The 13,740-nt window shown below is 47.5% G+C and overlaps 1 long non-coding RNA gene and 1 other non-coding gene across 2 annotated transcripts; both read right to left on the bottom strand.

The window, feature by feature from the left end:
- Nucleotides 1-1,841: 1,841 nt before the first annotated feature.
- On the bottom strand, nucleotides 1,842-13,384 carry LOC123605445. The gene is made up of 3 exons (XR_006715767.1): nucleotides 13,267-13,384; nucleotides 12,078-12,200; nucleotides 1,842-2,103 (listed from the first exon to the last, which is right to left on the bottom strand). It is a non-coding gene; the product is annotated as an uncharacterized LOC123605445 (long non-coding RNA).
- LOC123607811 lies at nucleotides 13,043-13,230 on the bottom strand. Its single transcript, XR_006716948.1, has one exon. It is a non-coding gene; the product is annotated as a U2 spliceosomal RNA (small nuclear RNA).
- Nucleotides 13,385-13,740: the final 356 nt, after the last annotated feature.

Here is a 13,740-nt window from a genome sequence, read left to right as displayed (position 1 = left end):
CTACTTCTGGGTATTTATCTAAAAGAATCAAAGCAGGGTTTCAGAGACATATGTGAATACCCACATTCACTGCAGTGTTTTCCACAATGGCCAAAAGTTGGAAGCAACTGTCCACTGATAGATACATGGATGAGCAACATGTGGTGTGTCCATAGAATATTATCATCATTCAGCCTTAAAAGGGAAGGACATTCTCACACAGGCTGCAACAAGGACGGACCTTGAGGCCACGCGGACATGATGCTAAATGAAACCAGCCGGCCACACAAGGACAGAGGGACGGCGGGGATGGTCGCACAACCACGCGAACGTACTTCACACCACTGGACCGGACCCGCAAACGTGTAAGTGGGTTATATGTGAAGATGGCAAATTTTGTGTTATGTGTATTTTACCAGGGCTGAAACTGACGAACGAAGTGCAAAGTTACGCAGTCAGCATTAGCGAGAGGAGGGTTTGTTTGCCTCGCAAATATCCTGATACTGAACCATCTGAAGGCACCTCCCTAGACAGGCAGAACCAGAAAGACTGGTACCACTGTATTCAGCACAGTATGATACCCACGCACCCCTCCTTCTCATACACGCAGCACCCCTGTCCGGGGATGCAGCCCCACACGACTCATCTGTTCACTGCACAGTGTTTGAAATAGGAGGGGTCTTTCAAGCCCTGTAGTGGCTTCTCGTGTTCCGGCGACTTAGGAACTTAAGAAAAACCCAGTTTAGGGGCGCCTGGGTGGCGCAGTCGGTTGAGCGTCCGACTTCAGCCAGGTCACGAGCTCGCGGTCCGTGAGTTCGAGCCCCGCGTCAGGCTCTGGGCTGATGGCTCAGAGCCTGGAGCCTGTTTCCGATTCTGTGTCTCCCTCTCTCTCTGCCCCTCCCCCGTTCATGCTCTGTCTCTCTCTGTCCCCAAAATAAATAAACGCTGAAAAAAAAAAAATTTAAAAAAAAAAGAAAAACCCAGTTTAGATGTGGGATAAATGTTGCAACCGCAGTGAACAACGAAGACGAAGACAACGACGACGACGACAAAGCTTCAGCAGAAGCACGGGAGACACACAGACCTCACTGAAATTAGCAACTTAGCATTCTTGTTGGGCGGGGCTTGTGAGACTCCTCCGCTTGCCAGTTCTCGGTCCCTTGTCTTCCCTGGTCCTGGGCTCCGCCCTGTGTGAGGCTCCTCGCTGACCTCTGGCCCTCATCACCACTTCTGGAGCTTTCTCATTTCATGCCCTGCGGCTATGGTTTGGGGGACCTTAGGGTACAACCTTGGGGCATTGCTTTATAAGCCAATCAGTCAACAGTCTTTTATCTTACAGTTTCTCTAAAATATTTAGCTGGCGCCCCAGCTTCGTGTGTCCAGGCAGCTCCAAGTACAAGCAGGTACAGCCAAAGATTTCCCTGGACACAGTTTCTCCCCGCCATTTCTTTCATTGTGGTGAAATACACTGGACATAAAATTGACTGCCTTAGCCTTTTTTTTTTTTTTAATTTTTTTTTTTTCAACGTTTATTTATTTTTGGGACAGAGAGAGACAGAGCATGAACGGGGGAGGGGCAGAGAAAGAGGGAGACACAGAATCGGAAACAGGCTCCAGGCTCTGAGCCATCAGCCCAGAGCCCGACGCGGGGCTCGAACTCGCGGACCGCGAGACCGTGGCCTGGCTGAAGTCGGACGCTTAACCGACTGCGCCACCCAGGCGCCCCAGCCTTTTTTTTTTTTTTTTAATGTTTATTTTTGAGAGAGAGATAGAGCGTGAGCAGGGGAGGAACAGAGGGAGAGGGAGACACAGAATCTGAAGCAGGCTCCAGGCTCTGAGCTGTTAGCACGGAGCCCGATTTGGGGCTCGAACTCATGAATGGGGAGATCATGACTTGAGCCGAAATCAAGAGTTGGACGATTAACTGACTGAGCCAGGCAGGCGCCCCCATCTGATAGCGTTCTTAAACCCAAATGCTGCCCTCTTGCCTTGGGCCTTGGCGTTTTCTTCAGGCTGTTGAGCAAGGGCCAATATCTTGCTGGAACTGTCTCCTCAGAGCCACCTGGTATCACTGCTTCCCGGGGAGGCCCCAAATTACCACACTCAGTCAATTTAAATCATAACCTGCATGGAGAGAGACTGCCTTCATGTTATTAGAGTCCCTTCCATCCTGGCTTACCCCAGCACATGTCTGTTTCTATTAACAGTGGCAGGAAGTAGGAAACACACACAAATAGTCTGGCTTCTCCTGTCTGTCATGCAAGACGTCACAGTTTTCCCAGATGGTTTGCTCTAACATAACACAGGTCACCAATGTCCCACCGTGCGTCTGTGTCCTCATGATCTGTTACCTGATGGCTAAGGTAATGCCTCAGAGTTTGGGTTTTTATTACGGCAGAACCCCATTTCTGGCATTAATGTTTACGTTAGTTATTGTTCAGTATGAACTACTGTAACAGAGAGACCCCAAAAACGCAGCAACTGAAACCCGACAGAAGTTACGTCTTGCTCATGTAGCCGTCTAGAGGTGGAAGTCGGTTTGGGGCTGGTAAAGTGACTCTGTTTTCCTTATAAGCCGTGTCTTCGGTCCCTGGGTCCAAAGTAACGTCTTAACCTCCGACCATTGTGTCTACATCCCAGGCTACAGGAAGGGGTGTTAGGCTCTAAGGAGCACATGCCCTTTCCTTTTAAGGGCACAGTGTGGATGTAGTCATCATCACATCTCTTCACGTTCTCTTGGCCGGAACTATGACCCACACTGCAGCATCTGGAATACAGGGTTTAAAAAAATTTTTTTTTTTAAGTTTTTATTTATTTTTGAGACAGAGAGAGACAGAGCATGAACGGGGGAGGGTCAGAGAGAGAGGGAGACACAGAATCGGAAACAGGCTCCAGGCTCCGAGCCATCAGCCCAGAGCCTGACGCGGGGCTCGAACTCACGGACCGCGAGATCGTGACCTGGCTGAAGTCGGACGCTTAACCGACTGCGCCACCCAGGCGCCCCAATACAGGGTTTTTAGATGGATTGCCATGTGCTGGGCCACATCCTGGGAGTTCTTTTTTTTTTTTTTTAATTTTTCCCCCAATGTTTATTTATTTTTGAGAGAAAGAGACAGCGTGTGAGCAGGGGAGGGGCAGAGAGAGAGGGAGACACAGAATCCGAAGCAGGATCCAGGCTCTGAGCCATCAGCACAGAGCCCGATGCGGGGCTCGAACTCACAAACCGCGAGATCATGACCTGAACTGAAGTTGGATGCTTAACCAACTGAGCCACACAGGCACCCTGAACTTTTTTTTTTTTTTTTTTAAGTAAGCTCTACACCTAACATAGGGCTTGAATTTATGACCCCTAGATCAAGAGTCACATGCTCTACCGACTGAGCCAGCCAGGCGCCCTTTAGGAGTTCGATTAAAAAAAAAATTTTTTTTCACGTTTATTTATTATTGAGAGACAGAGAGAGATGGAGTGTGAGCAGAGGAGGGGCAGAGGGAGAGGGAGACACAGAATCTGAAGCAGACTCCAGGCTCTGAGCTGTCAGCACAGAGCCCGACGCAGGTCTTGAACCCATGAACTGCGAGATCATGACCTGAGCCGAAGTCGGACGCTTAACTGACTGAGCCACCCAGGCACCCCAGGAGTTCGATTTTTAAAGGAGGAAACTGAGAATAAATTCTGGCAGACACGTAGCAACACATTAATTGTATCCTTCCATGAAGCAAGATTATTATTTCCATTATACCGATGAGTAACATGAAGGGTCCAAGAGTTTAAAAAGATTGGCCCCATATCCCATGGCTACTGAAGAGCCACCCGGGTTTCAGTCCCAAGTGGTACGTGCCCTTAGCAGCTTTGACCACTGGGAGGACCCTGGGAAACCGAGAGATTACAAATAATCTGAAAGAAATGTGGGATGTGGGGCGCCTGGGTGGCTCAGTCGGTTAAGCGTCTGACTTCAGCTCAGGTCATGATCTCACGGTTCATGGGTTGGAGCCCCGCACTGGGCTCTGTGCTGACAGCTCAGAGCCTGGAGCCTGATTCGGATTCTGGGTCTCCTTCTCTCCCTGCCCTTCCCCTGCTCGCACTCTGTGTGTGTCTCTCTCTCTCAAAAATAAATAAACATTAAAACAAAAGTGCTCCTTCGGTGAACAAACATGAGCGATAAGAAAGCAAAACTGTGTTACTGCTGATGTGGAGAAAGTCTGAGGTCTGGATAGAAGGTCAAAGCACCACGACGTTCCCTTAAACCGAAGCCTCGTCCGGAACAAGGCCCTAACCCTGTAATTCTACAAAGGCCGAGAGAGGTGAGGAAGCTCTCACGTTGGAGGCCAGCAGACACACGTCGGGTCACGAGGTTCCAGGAAAGACGCCATCGCCCCTGACGCGGCAGCGCAAGGCGAAGCGGCAGGTGCAGACGCAGAAGCTGCAGCAAGTGATCCAGAAGATCTAGCCGAGATCATTCGCGAAGGTGGTTGCAGTCTAAACAGCAGGTTGTCCGTGGAGACCAGTCTTCTGATTGGAAGAGGACGCCATCCAGGACTTTCAGAGCTAGAGAGGAGAGGTCAATGGCTGCCTTCGAAGCTTCAGAGGACAGGGTGACTCTCTTGTTAGGGGCTAATGCAGCTGAAGTCAATGCTTATTTGCCATTGCAAAAGTCCTAGGGCCCTTAAGAAGTAGGCTGAATTGACTGTCTATGCTCTATATGTGGAACGATAAAGCCCAGATGATAGCTTATCTGTTTACAGCATGGTTTATTAAATATTTTAAATCTACTGTTGAGATCTACTGCTAGAGAGAGAGAGAGAGAGAGAGAAAGCAAGAAAGCAAGCAAGCAAGAAATTCTTTTCAAAATAAGACTGCACGTTGACAATGTGCATGGTCACCCAAGAGCACTGATGGAGACGTAAAGTAAGTTTAATGTTGTTTTCAGGCTTGCAATCACAGTATCCATTCTGCAGTCCATGGATTAAGGAGTAATTTTGACTTTTAAGCTTATTCTTTAAGAAATACATTTTGGGGCACCTGGGTGGCTCAGTCAGTTGAGTGTCCAACTCCTGACTTTGGCTCAGGTCACGATCCCAGGGTCGTGGGATCGAGCCCCACATCGGACTCCATGCTAGGCGTGGAGCCTGCTTAAGATTCTCTCTCTCTCTGCCCCTCTCCCCAACTCATACTCTATCTCTCTCTAAAATAAAAAAAAAAATATGTTTTGATTTTTTAATGTTTATTTATTTTTGAGAGAGAGAGAGAGAGAGAGAGTGTGAATGGGAGAGGGGCAGAGAGAGAGGGAGACACAGAATCCGAAGCAGGTTCCAGGCTCTGAGCTGTCAGCACAGAGCCTGACGTGGGGCTTGAACCCATGAACTGGGAGATCATGACCTGAGCTGAAGTCAGACACTTAACCGACTGAGCCACCCAGATGCCCTAAAGGAAATACATTTTGTAAAGCTATAGCTAGCTACATAGTGATTTCCCTGATGGATCTGGGCAAAGTAAATTGGAAACCTTCTGGAAAGGATTCACCATTCTACATGCCATTAAGGATATCTGTGATTCATGGGAAGAGGTCAAAATGTCAACGTGACCAGGAGTTCGGAAGAAGTGGATCCCAGCCCTCACAGATGACTCTGAGGGTTCAAGACTTCAGTGGAGGCAGTGACTGCAGGTGTGCTGGGAAGAGCAAGAGAACTAGAATCCGAAGTGGAGCCTGAAGACAACAGGCCTGCAGTGCTCCGATCTCGTGACAAAACTTGAACGGAAGAGGAGTTGCTTCTAACGGACGAGGAAAGCAGGCTTCTTGAGCTGCAATCTGCTCCTGGTGAAGATGCCGTGAAGACTGTTGGAACGACGACACAGGGTTCAGAACGTCACAGAGGCAGAGTGGAGGGGGCGGCAGCAGCGGGATTTGAGGGGACGGACTCCAATTCTGAGAGAAGTCCCACCGTGGGTGAAACGCCACCAAACAGCATCGCATGCTGCAGAGAAGCCGCTCGAGAAAGGAGGGCTCCTTCGATGCAGCGAACTTTACTACTGTCTTATTTAAGACACTGCCACAGCCACCCCAGCCTTGAGCGACCACCACCCTGATCAGTCAGCAGCCGTCACGTGGAGGCAGGACCCTCCACCAGCAAAAAGATTACGACTCGCAGAAGGCTCAGATGACGGTTAGCATTTTTTAGCAATAAAATATTATATATATATATATATATATATATATACACATACATATATATATTAGAAAGAGGAGAAAGAGAGGGAGGGAGAGAGAATCTCAAGCAGGCTTCACGCCTGGTTGTGCAGGGCCGGCGTGGGGCTCAGTCTCATGACTGAGGTCACGATCTGGGCCGAAATCAAGAGTTGGATGCTTAACTGATTGAGCCACCCAGGTGCCCAGGGATAAAGTCTTTTTTCAACTAAGGTATGTGCATTTGTTATTTCAGACACGATGCTATTGCGCACGTAACAGACTACACTATAGTGTAAGCACAACTTTGATACCCCCTGGGAAATGAGAACATTCATTTGACTTGCTTTATCGTGGTGGTCTGGAACTAAATCTGCGATACCTTGGAGGTATGCCTATTTTTGTGGTTTCTGTGGACTTTATTTTCTCCAGCCTTGAGGACTGACTGGCTTTCATTTCTCTGCTTGGGTGGATGGAAATGTGGGTCCGGCCCTCATTTTTAGGCATTTAGAGGGGGCTCGGAGCCGGGTATGACTTGTACCTCCTGGGAATGGCTGGAGGCCCCAGGGGGTGCCGTCTTTGGCTCAAGCAGGTGGAAGCAAGGAAGGGCTTACAGCAATTTGGAAGGAGCTCTGGGTACCTCGAGCTCCTTCTCAAAGGCGGTATGAGCATTTTATTTATTTATTTATTTATTTATTTATTTATTTATTTATAAAAAATTTATTGGCAAATTGGTTTCCATACAACACCCAGTCGTCATCCCAACAGATGCCCTCCTCAATGCCCATCACCCACCCTCCCCTCCCTCCCACCTTCCCATCAACCCTCAGTTTATTCTCAGTTTTTTAGAGTCTCTTATGATTTGGTTTCCTCCCTCTCTAACTTTTTTTTTTTCTCTTCCCCTCTCCCCACGGTCTTCTGTTAAGTTTCTCAGGATCCACGTAAGAGTGAAAACATATGGTATCTGTCTTTCTCTGTATGACTTATTTCACTTAGCGTAACACTCTCCAGTTCCACCCACGTTGCTACAAAAGGCCATATTTCATTCTTTCTCACTGCCAAGTAGGATTCCATTGTGTGTATAAACCACGATTTCTTTTTTTTTTTTTTTTAACATTTGTTTATTTTTGAGACAGAGAGAGACAGAGCATGAATGGGGGAGGGGCAGAGAGAGAGGGAGACACAGAATCGGAAGCAGGCTCCAGGCTCTGAGCCATCAGCCCAGAGCCTGACGCGGGGCTCGAACTCACGGACCGTGAGATCGTGACCTAAGCCGAAGTCGGACGCTCAACCGACTGAGCCACCCAGGTGCCCTAAACCACGATTTCTTTAACCATTCGTCAGTTGATGGACATTTAGGCTCTTTCTATCATTTGGCTCTTGTTGAAAGTGCTGCTCTAAACACTGGGGTACAAGTGCCCCTATGCATCAGCACCCCTGTATCCCTTGGGTAAATTCCTAGCAGTGCTATTGCTGGGTCATAGGGTAGGTCTATTTTTAATTTTTTGAGGAAACTTCACACTGTTTTCCAGAGCGGCTGCACCAGTTTGCATTCCCACCAACAGTGCAAGAGGGTTCTCGTTTCTCCACATCCTCGCCAGCATCTAGAGTCTCCTGATTTGTTCATTTTATGTGTGAGCATTTAGAAACACTGGCCACTGAACCAGGATCTGGAGATCGGGACCCGTTTACCTGTGAACCACTCTTGGAGACATGGGAGGGTCCCTTCCCTTCTCCTTCTCTTGGAGGTCATTACATGCAGCAGTTGAACTGATGATCTCTCTTTGCCATTTTCAGACCCTATGTTGTCTCTGGAACTCATAAATGAGGCTTGATGAGAATATGAAGGCCTGGCAAGGTCACTGACTGCTTCCCCAAAGGTGAAGCGTCTAACAGTAATATTTCCTGCATGTGGTGTTCAAGAAAACTTTGCGCCGCACAGGTAGGAACCTATTCCTTCTCCTAATTCTTTTTCAAGGCTACCGGTTACTTCAAGAAATTGGTACATTTCTTGATGCTAGTGGATCTTTAGTTAATTTTTTTAAAATTTGAGGATGGTTGACATGCAATATTATGTTCGTGTTCAGTCTAGTGATTCCACATCTCCATACCTCATGCTGTCCTCACGTCAGGGTAGCTGCTATCATCACATGACACTGTTACAATATCATTGACTGTGTTCCCTACGCTGTGCCTTTTATTCTCGTGGTTTACACATCCCATAACTGGAAGCCTGTATCCCCCACTCCCCTCCACCCATTTTGTCCATCCTCCTATCCCCCTTCCCTCTAGCAACTCTCGGTTTATTTATATGGCGGATTCTGCTTTTTGTCTATTTCTTCTCCTTCTCCTTCTTCTTTTTTGTAGATTTCACATATAAGTGAAATCAGATGGTATTTGTTTTTCTTAGTCTTATTTCTGCTAGTGTATCTTAAAAAAATTTTTCTTTTAGTTTTAGAGAGAGAGCGAGCACGCACAAACCAGAGAGAGGGGCAGAGGGAGAGAGAGAGAGAGAGAGAGAGAGAGAGAGAGAGAATCCCAGGCAGGCTCCGGATGTGGGGCTGGATCCCATGACCCTGGAATCATGACCTGAGCTGAAATCAAGAGTCAGACACTTTGGGAAGGCAAGCTGGTGCGGCCACTCTGGAAAACAGTATGGTGGTTCCTCAAAAAACGAAAAATAGAACTATCCTATGACCCAGCAATTGCACTACTAGGCATTTATCCACGGGATACAGGTGTGCTTTTCAAAGGGGCACATGCGGGGTGCCTGGGTGGCACAGTCGGTTAAGCGTCCGACTTCAGCCAGGTCACGATCTCGCGCTCCGTGAGTTCGAGCCCCGCGTCAGGCTCTGGGCTGATAGCTCGGAGCCTGGAGCCTGTTTCCGATTCTGTGTCTCCCTCTCTCTCTGCACCTCCCCCATTCATGCTCTGTCTCTCTCTGTCCCAAAAATAAATAAACGTTGAAAAAAAAAATTCAAAGGGGCACATGCACCCCAATGTTTATAGCAGTGCTACTGACAATAGCCAAAGTATGGAAAGAGCCCAAATGTCCCTCGATGGATGAATGGATAAAGAAGATGTGGTATTTATATACAAGGGAGTATTACTCTGCAATCAAAAGAATGAAATCTTGCCATTTGCAACTACGTGGATGGAACTGGGGGGTATGATGCTAAGTGAAATTAGTCAGTCAGAGAAAGACCAATATCATGACTTCACTCATATGAGGACTTTAAGACACAGAACAGATGAACACAACGGAAGGGAAGCAAAAATAATATAAAAACAGGGAGAGGGATGAAACATGAGAGACTCATAAATATGGAGAACAGAGGGTTACTGGAGGGGTTGTGGGATGGGGGATGGGCTACATGGGTAAGAGGCATTAAAGAATCTACTCCTGAAATCATTGTTGCACTACATGCTAACTAATTTGAATGTAAATTTAAAAAATTAAAACAAATTTAAAAAATTAAAAAAAAAAATCAGACACTTAACCAACTGAGCCTCCTAGGTGCCCCTGCTAATGTATCTTAAAAAAACTGTTTACATTGTGTGTGTATATCTCTCTCTATACACGCATGTGTATGCAATTATATGTGTAACTTAAAAGTATGATATATTAAAATAGATTTTTTTTTTAGTGTACAAGTCAATGAATTTTTTTTATTTTTATTTTTTTTTTTCAACGTTTATTTATTTTTGGGACAGAGAGAGACAGAGCATGAACGGGGGAGGGGCAGAGAGAGAGGGAGACACAGAATCGGAAACAGGCTCCAGGCTCTGAGCCATCAGCCCAGAGCCCGACGCGGGGCTCGAACTCACAGACCGCGAGATCGTGACCTGGCTGAAGTCGGACGCTTAACCGACTGCGCCACCCAGGCGCCCCGAGGTCAATGAATTTTAACACATGCCACTACCGTCGTCATCCAGGTACAGCACACCATCCCAGAAAACTCCCTTGTGTGACCCTCTTTATAGTCACATCCTCCCCTAGTCCCCAGAAACCACTCATCTGTCCTCTGGTTTTGTCACTTACAGAATATTGTATCAATGGAATCATATAGTATGTAACCTTTTGAGACTGACTTCCTTCACTCAGCATAATTTTGGATGCGTGTTTAGCTTGTGGATAGAGAATACTCTCCCCCAGCCTGTTTGTTTTTGAGGTAAAATTGACATATACCATTGTACTTAAAGGTCCACGACTAAGGATTTGATATACCTATATATTGCAAAATGACGACCACAGTAAGGTAATATCCATCACCTCACAGAATTACAATTTTTTTCCTTGCGATGAGAACTTTTATTTACTTATTTATTAAAAATTTAATGTTTTTTTTTAATTTTTTTTTTCAACGTTTATTTATTTTTGGGACAGAGAGAGACAGAGCATGAACGGGGGAGGGGCAGAGAGAGAGGGAGACACAGAATCGGAAACAGGCTCCAGGCTCTGAGCCATCAGCCCAGAGCCTGACGCGGGGCTCGAACTCCCGGACCGCGAGATCGTGACCTGGCTGAAGTCGGACGCTCAACCGACTGCGCCACCCAGGCGCCCCTAAAAATTTAATGTTTATTTATTCTTGAGAAAGAGAGAGAATTCCCTCCTCCCACCCCAACTTCTGGCAACCACACAGCTGTTCTCTGAGCATAATTATTTTGAGATTCATCTAAGTCGTTGTGTGTTTCAGTAGCTTGCCTTCTATTGCTGAGTTGTGTTCCATGGTATATGGGTGGATCACCGTTTAACCACTCACCTATTGAAGGCATTAACCTTAAAAACAAAACTGTCACTTGGGGGCCCCAGGTGCCTCAGTCGACTAAGCATCTGACTCTTGATTTCGGCTGTTGATGATCTCACATTTCATGAGTTCAAGCCCTACTTCGGGCTCCACGCTGACAGTGTGGAACCTGCTTGGGATTCTCTTCCTTCCCCTCTCTCTCTGCCTCTCCCCTGCTCGCTCACTCTCTCTCTCTCTCAAAATAAATGAATACACTTAAAAAAATAAAATAAAACTGTCAGTTATTTATCGGCAAAAATGGGCTTATTCAGGAAGACCAGAAAATTACAATTCATGATACCTAGGCCACCGCAATCTACAGGCAAATCTGAGGCACATGGGCAAGGAAAGTTCTTTAGAGAGGAAAAGGGAAGGTTGGGAGGAGCTGCTATAAACCAAAAGTCCATTGGAGTAAACTGGGAGTTCAAAGTATAGTGGCTTCTTCGTTGGCTGTGGGTTCACAGTCTCTCCTTGGTCGGGCTGTTGCTGGGGGAGGAGAAAGACCTTTCTTCCTTCTGCTGGAGTAGTTCAGTGGTATTTGTTCTCAAGACTTGCAAGGTAAGTCCCTCGCTGCTTAGTTTACAGTTGATGGTGAGTGGTAGGGTGTGTGAGCTCCCCTTCTGGCCTCCCAGCTCCATTTTTTTTTTTTTAATTTTTTTTTTTTCAACGTTTATTTATTTTTGGGACAGAGAGAGACAGAGCATGAACGGGGGAGGGGCAGAGAGAGGGAGACACAGAATCGGAAACAGGCTCCAGGCTCTGAGCCATCAGCCCAGAGCCCGACGCGGGGCTCGAACTCACGGACCGCGAGATCGTGACCTGGCTGAAGTCGGACGCTTAACCGACTGCGCCACCCAGGCGCCCCTCCCAGCTCCATTTTAAATGAGGTTTCATTCTACTGATTTTCACAAGGGACATTTGGTTTTTTCCTAGCTTTTGGCTATTACCAATAAAGCCCCTCTGAAAAATTGTGTGCAGGTTTGGTGTGACTTAGGCTGTTCAAAATCCTCTCTGGCCTTTCAATTCACTTAGAATAAAATCCAATGTTAAGTGCAAGGGTGTCTGAGTGGTCCCCAAATGCTATACCCTGTGACAAGCATGGGGAAGCCATGTGGCTGAAGCACAGTACCTGTTCTTGAGGTCCTCCCAGTCTGGGGGCAGCACGGCTGGAGTTCACATTGTGCCTCTATCACTTACAAGCTGTGTGACCTTGAGCAAGTTCCTTAACCTCTCTGTGTTTCAGTTTCCTCACCTGTAAATGGAGAGATTAATAACATAAACTACGTTACAGGGCTGTTGTGAGGATTAAATGAGTTAATGCCAAGAGTATGGAACAAGCCCTTATATGTAATAAGTGCTTAACAAAAATGATCACTGTTTCATTATTGGCTTTCGGAATTTAATTGCAACTGGAAGGCCTGTCTAGGAAGTTTGTATTTTATCCTGTTAATTATATACAGGGAGAGTGGGGTTGAGCTGGTAGATGAGAGCCAGGAGGGAGAGGGAGGGGTTTGGAGACTCTTGGAATACTCCTGAACAGCTCTCATGGGGTGGCGGGGAGGAGTCTGGCTGGAGTGGGTTGAAGAGGGAATAGATGGAGGTCTTATGGAGATAGCAGATGTAGATAACTCACTGGAGGAATTTTGCTAAAAAGAAATGCAAAGGCGGGGGCGCCTGGTGGCTCAGTGGGTTAAGCGTCCGATTTCAGCTCAGGTCATGATCTCACAGTTTGTGAGTTCAAGCCCCGTGTTGGGCTCTGTGCTGACAGCTCAGAGCCTGGAGCCTGCTTGGGATTCTGTATCTCCCTCTCTCTCTGCTCCTCTCCCTCTCTCTCTCTCTCTCAAAAGTAAATAAACATTAAAACATTTTTTTTTTTAAAGTGCAAAGGGACAGTAATAAGTGGAAAATGTGGGGCAAAGGGGTTTCCTTTTCTTTTCTTTCTTTTAATGGGTGACATGAAAAGTAGGAATGATTTCAACATAAGACAAAATTAACAACAGGGTGTAATCCTCAGAGGGAAATCCCTGAAGTTGACAAGGGATGAGGGCCAATGTTAACATGGTACAATCTTTATCTTCTCCCCCCCCCCCCCACAGGCGGTGCAGTGTTCCTGGATGTACTGCAGTACCACGTGGATGGGTGAAGTGGGCGGAGCAAGCTCCTATTCCAACTCCCTGCTCCAAAAATCCATTTAATATATTACCCTCGGATAGGGGACGTGTCTGATGTTTATCTGACAACAGTTACTACACTTGATCTTAGCTAAAAGGCCGAGAAACAACTGGATTTGTTTTGGAAGGAAGCAGGGTGCTCAGTACCAGAATTACTTCCCCCTCGCTGGTGGAGAGATCATTCTCTAGAGGCCAGATGGCTGGAGCCAAGGACCACCGGCGTCGAAGCGTCTCCTCCCTTGCTTGCACTCGGGGCAGAAACTCCTCAAGGTCTGGGAAAGAAGGCGGGGCCTGCGGGGGTGGGGCCAACCGCAGAGGCGAGCCTACGAGCTAGGGGGCGAAGCTCTGCCCTTGCAGGGTTCTGGTGGGATGGGAGGCGGGGCCTGTGCAAGGGCGAGGGGCGGGCTTGTTTGGGATGTGGTTGCAGAGGGTGGATCTGGGGAGCGACGTGTGACGTCCCGGTCTGGCCGACCTGAGTGGCATTCGGCACGGCTGGTGTGAAAGCTGGCTGGCTGGAAGGCCCGAACGCTACGGACAGAAACGTGGGGGCCAACGGCAGGCCGTGGAAAGCCGGCTCCCCACGGTCGCGGCTTATACAAAATGCCAAGGGGCGTGGTCTCA

Source organism: Leopardus geoffroyi, chromosome A2, assembly GCF_018350155.1.
Source record: "Leopardus geoffroyi isolate Oge1 chromosome A2, O.geoffroyi_Oge1_pat1.0, whole genome shotgun sequence".
Lineage (NCBI taxonomy): Eukaryota > Metazoa > Chordata > Mammalia > Carnivora > Felidae > Leopardus > Leopardus geoffroyi.
The sequence above is the reverse complement of the archived record's forward strand: the minus strand, read 5'-3'. Positions and strand labels throughout refer to the sequence as shown.